Below are 6,008 nucleotides of genomic sequence, written 5' to 3' on the forward strand. Positions count from 1 at the left end.
TGTAAGGTGCTTTATCTAGTCATGGTGATCACAAACTATTATCTATGATAGATGTACACATTACACACACATACACAGGAATAAAAGCATTTCATTATAAAAATCAGCAAATCACAGGAAGACAGAAGAGGGGGGGAACAGACAAAAGAATTATAAGACAGAAAACAACAAAAAATCATATTAAATTCTCACCTATCAATAATTAAATGGATTGAAATCTACAATGAAAAATTGTCCCGTCCGGCAGGACACATCAACGTGGGCAGGGAACCTAGATGGGCAGGAATGAAGGGACAAGAGACATGAAAGGTGACAGCAAGACAGGTGTCTGATCAAGCTGCAAACTTTTATTGTTCACACAGGGGTATTTATATGCTGGGGATGGGGAAGCTCTCTAATCAACAATTGCTGGATGTGGGTGGTAAAACTGCCAGGTGCAAGATGTCTGATGATCCTGATAACCGCAGGATGTTCCAGGGAGATAGGTGGCTGCAGGATGCCTCCCAGGCAGGATGTCTCCCAGGGGGCTGTCAGGCTAATCTTTGAAGGAGAATTTCCTTCTAGTCCCTGACATCTCCCCCTTTCTTATATAAAATATTTGACCATACCTTACCGGCCATGTTTTTAGGGGATGATAGAGGCTCTGTTCCTCTAGGAGGCCTTAGAATATCTCCTGATCCGAGCGAGCATCTTCACTAGGAGATTTCGTGGTGGCCTTGGCATGTTTTTGGAGGAGATGGCTTTGAGGGGGGAGCATGCCAACCGCCATGCACCAGAGCGTGTCACTCAGAGGTCTTGGGTTTTGGGATCCGTGGATCCATCCTCCTGCAGTCCTTCCTGCACCCTCCGTCATTATGGCCTAACGTCCTCACTCCATGGGTGAGTCCTCCCCCAAGCGGAGGGGCCCATGGAGGAGTGAACCCTTATGGCAAGGGCAGAAGATGGTTGGTCAGAGCTGTTACTTATACTTTTATATAAGAAAGAGAGATCTGTGGGGATGTAAACTTAAGAAATAAGCCTGAGAGAAGGGTAGAACATCCTTTTAAATGTTGGCAGCACGGTCTTCCATCTCCAAACGGTGATAGTGGACCTGTATGGGCTTAGAGGCCAAAATATTAATCTGTTCTTTAATAAATTGTACCAGCCTAGTGGGTGAGGACTAATTTTGTACTGTTGAGCAATTTCCAAAGGAAGTAACTCCAACATCAATATCATAGGTATTATTCTGCATCGTGCCTAAAAGACATAATGTAAAAGTGCCTATAGGCTGTACTTTAAAAGGAAATCCAGGTTGGCATGTATTATCATTGTCTATGATAGAATTAATAGGAACTGCCATAGGCAAGATTGCCCCTGTTGTCATGCAGAGCCAGCAATCACCAGCAAGGGTGGGGTTGGAATTATTAAGCAAGGAGAAGGTAGTTTCCAAAATATCGAATGTATTAGTATCTAAATCTGGGAGCTGGGATTTAGGCAGCATTAAGGGATGATATGTGAGCTCAGGGATTTGGGGTTTCAAAAGTTTGATTATCTGAAGATGCTTGACAGCATCAGTGGGTCCTCCACCATCAGAGACCCCTGTAGGGGCCTTAATGGGCCAGCAGGAGGGTTTACCGACAGTGCCTTGGCATCCAGCTGACTGTAACTTGGTGTATATGCCTTCTCCTCCCGGGTCAAAGAGAACGGGGGTATAATGAATAATGGTCCCCCCTGCTGCATGAGTTTTAGTTAGGGTGGCTTCGAAAAATTGTTTTCCCTGCTTGTTAACACAAATTGAGGCTGACAAGAGACATGCATCGCCTGGGTATGTGTACAAGTTGCAGAACAATTTTGGAGAGCTTACTTGTACTGGGGGGAATAATCTTTGGCTTGTTAACACATACCCATTTAGGCTGATGAACTCCTCCGAGTTTATGGTCAACCTCCGCATGGAGGTAAGCCACCTTAGTCACGCAGTCAGCAGTCTGGGTCCAGCTAGTGGGAGCCTGAGTCCAAGATCCTCCCTTGCATTCGCAAGGGGGGCCAAAAAGGTACTCCATGATGTTGGAAGGTGGAGGGTCAAGGCCTCCGTATACAAACCTGTTCAGCAGAAGTGCCTTAAACAGGATCCTCACACAGATTGTTGGCTGCATCTTGTTTTACCCAAAGATGATTTCTTTCTTCTTTTTAGGATCCATGTGTGCTTTTTCTTTGTTGAAGCATCCTTTTCTTTTAGAAAATTATTTTGGTTATACTTGGAACAATTTCTGAAAACCTTAGAATCTATAAACAAATTATTGTACTTTGATAAGAAATATCAATGAAAATATAGTTAAAATCCTTAGATATTTTGTAGACATAATTATAATTATTTATCATCTTATGAGTTTGAACAGTAACTTTGAGAATTAGAAACTACTTGAAGATTGTATTTTCACTTAAAAGCAAATTTATAGTAAACACATTTATCTCAAATATCTGTAACTGAAAAGGCAGAGTATCTGATAAATGTAAATACAAAACATAAATTATGGGTTTTTTGTTGAAGAAAAACAATTAGGCAAATATATATTAACTAATCAATTAGGCATGTGATAATTATTTTATAGATTAACAAATATAGGTTATCTAAATATCTTAAATATATATATATATATATATATATATATATATATATTAAGAATAAGAACATAACTTATAATTGTATTAATTTTGTGTAAGCACATGGTCTTAAAATATTTGGATCCATTTTAATTTATTTTTAACTAGGAGTGCACTCTTCTATGTGACGTCACTTGATGTAACTGAAATAAAATCCTTGTTGAGTATACATATTTATTTTTTATAGTTAGGAATGAGAATAAGGATTTTTTGGTCATCACAGGAACATTGCTGGCTTTGTTCCTGTGGCGAGCAAATGCATCCTCATAACCTCCAAAATTAAAAGTAAAATATAAAGAAGCATGTTTGATATCTCTCATCAATAGAACATTATTTAGTAACACAACTATAGAGAAAAGTCAGGTTATTTAACTCAGAACTAACTTAAATTTAGGGCTGCAACATAGAAAGCTGTGGAATTAAACTTTGTCTGAAAAAGATATCTTTCGTTAGCATTTACAGGTAGGCATTCTTAAAAATACAGGCTCTGAACAGCTCCAGTAGAAATCTGAAACACAGTAGTACAGATTAGTGGCTGGAAGGTGGGACTAGAAGCCCTGTCTGAGTGACTGTGGAAGAACCAATCGGAAGCCCATGAAAGCCCACGAAAGTGTGGGAGGTGGGACCAGGAAGCCTGCTCTTCCGGCCAGGCACCCCATGGTTACCATGGAGTCCGCTGCCCATTTTCGGGGCAAAAGTTCCCCAAGTTTTCCTAGCCGATTGCATTTTGTTTGATTTTGTCTGCATTCTCCCCCGTCTGGCCAAGATCTTACTGCGGTAGCAGCTTGTTCTGTCTCTGTGACCTGCAGTTGCAGCTCGTGTACCTCCTGCACTTTTTTTCTGTGGCACGTGGATGCTCCAAAGGTTTTTTAGCAGCAAACACTAGCATTACCATCAGATCTTAAGTTAGTCTGTGTTTGGCATTTAGGTCAAGTAATTCAAGGGTTAAAAGCACTGCTGGCCGCAGGGGCTAGGACCCCATAGCAAGCAGCAAGCAGCAGCTGCTAAAGTCTCTTGTCCCCAGCGGCTGAGTTACAGCCATTTTGATTCATAGGACAATCATGTAGTAAAAAGGTCCGTACATACTTTCTGAGTATTGACAAAAACAATAGAAAAATTTAAACTTATTTCTCTCCAGGTAGACATCACATTTTCTCTCCCTTTTTCTCACTCTCCTAGCACAAACTTCTAGAACATAAAGGCCAAAAATATCTCTCTTTTTTTTTTGAATTAATTAGGTTCCAGTAAGAAAAGGTGGGAACAGGCACCTTTTCTGGGCCAAAGGATTCATAATAATCTTAATCATCATCATCATCATCATCATCATCATAATCAGTCTTCTACTCTAAGCCATCTTTTACCATCAATGGTCCCTTCAAGGGGAAACCATGGACACAATTCTCCTATGTATGAAAAGAATAATTTTAAGTCCTTTTTCTTAACACGCCCCCCCCCCCCCCCCGTGTCTTGAGGGCCTCCTTGAGGCCTGACAAAAACAAATCATGTGACGAAACTGCTTGTCCCATGGTGGGTCACTCACCTTGCGTCGTCCTCACTATCCTCCTGGATCTGTCTCTCGGTCGTGTCTGCCAAGGCGATCTCGAGCTCCGCTTGGCCAAGTCTTCCCGGAGGACGGCGTTCCTTCTCAGTCAAAGGCTCAAGCACACAACGTTGGGCGCCAAATGTCCCGTCCGGCAGGACACATCAATGTGGGCAGCGAACCTAGATGGGCAGGAATGAAGGGACAAGAGATACGAAAGGTGACAGCAAGACAGGTGTCTGATCAAGCTGCAAACTTTTATTGTTCACACAGGGGTATTTATATGCTGGGGATGGGGAAGCTCTCTAATCAACAATTGCTGGATATGGGAGGTAAAACTGCCAGGTGCAAGATGTCTGATGATCCTGATAACCGCAGGATGTTCCAGGGAGATAGGTGGCTGCAGGATGCCTCCCAGGCAGGATGTCTCCCAGGGGGCTGTCAGGATAATCTTTGAAGGAGAATTTCCTTCTAGTCCCTGACAAAAAATGTATGGATGAACAACACAGACATCACCAAAATATGAGATCCAATTATATGCTGACTATAAGAGACTCATTTTAGAATAAGAGACATATTTAGGCTAAAAGTGAAGGGATTAAAAAAGATATTCCTTTTGAATGGTAACCAGAAGACAGCAGGGATAGCTATCCTTATATCAGACAAAGTAGACTAAGGAAAATACTGTCACAAGAGACAAAGTCATTATATAATAATAAAAGGAACCATTTATCAGTAAGCTATAACAATTATAAATATATATGCATCCAACATCAGAGTTCCTAAATATAAAAAGCAAATGTTGATATATCTGAAAGGAGAAATAGACTACAATTCAATAATAGTATGTGACTTTGATACTTCATTTTCAATAATATTTAGAATATATAGACAGAAAACCAATAAGAAAAGAGTGTACTTAATCATATAGACCAACAGAACTCTCTCTCTCTCTCTCTCTCTCTCTCTCTCTCTCTCTATATATATATATATATATATATATATATATATGTAAGTATATATACACAAATGTCTCTTTGAGATTCTGTTTTGAATTCTTTTGGGGAAAATGGTTTTTAAGAACCTTCTGCAAGCCAAATGTGTATCTATACTTATATATATGTCTCTCTATATATAATTATATATATGTGTATATATACAGACCTAAATATATATACACATATACATATATATGTGTATATATATAAAACATTCCACCCAGCAACAGCAGAATACACATTCTTCTCAAGTGCACATGAATCATTTTCTAGAATAGATAAATATAAGGTCACAAAACAAGTATTAACAAATTTAAGAAGACTGAAATTAAACCAAGTATCTTTTCTAATCACTGTGGAATGAAACTAGAAATAATTAACAAAAGGAAAACTGAAAATTCTCAAATATATGAATTTCCTTTGATAGCTCCTATTCATCCTCATCCCACAAGATTAAATTTAGGAGATTGCTTCTATGGGTTATCTCTCTTCATCCTCCATGCCTATACTGCATGTTTCCTTCCATTTTTGAAGAGGTTCTGGGTATGCTGCACATCCCCTGAATACATTTTTAGAATGTAAAATATTTGAAGGCAGGAACTGAGATTATCAGTTTTGTATTCACTGTGTGTCACAAGTGCCAGATGAATATTTGCTGAAGAAAAGAATCATTCTTATTGTTAAAGACCACATTCCTATGTAAGAACTCTTAAGTTAATCTTATCTCCTTTTAAAAATCCTACCAAACTCAAAATTAATTTCTAAGGAGGACTGGCAGTTCATTTAAACACATCAATCAGGCTATAGTAAAGAATGTTGGTCTTTCAGTG

Source organism: Marmota monax, unplaced genomic scaffold, assembly GCF_021218885.2.
Source record: "Marmota monax isolate L192 unplaced genomic scaffold, Marmota_monax_Labrador192_F-V1.1 WCK01_AAM20220418_F8-fsc00027, whole genome shotgun sequence".
NCBI lineage: Eukaryota > Metazoa > Chordata > Mammalia > Rodentia > Sciuridae > Marmota > Marmota monax.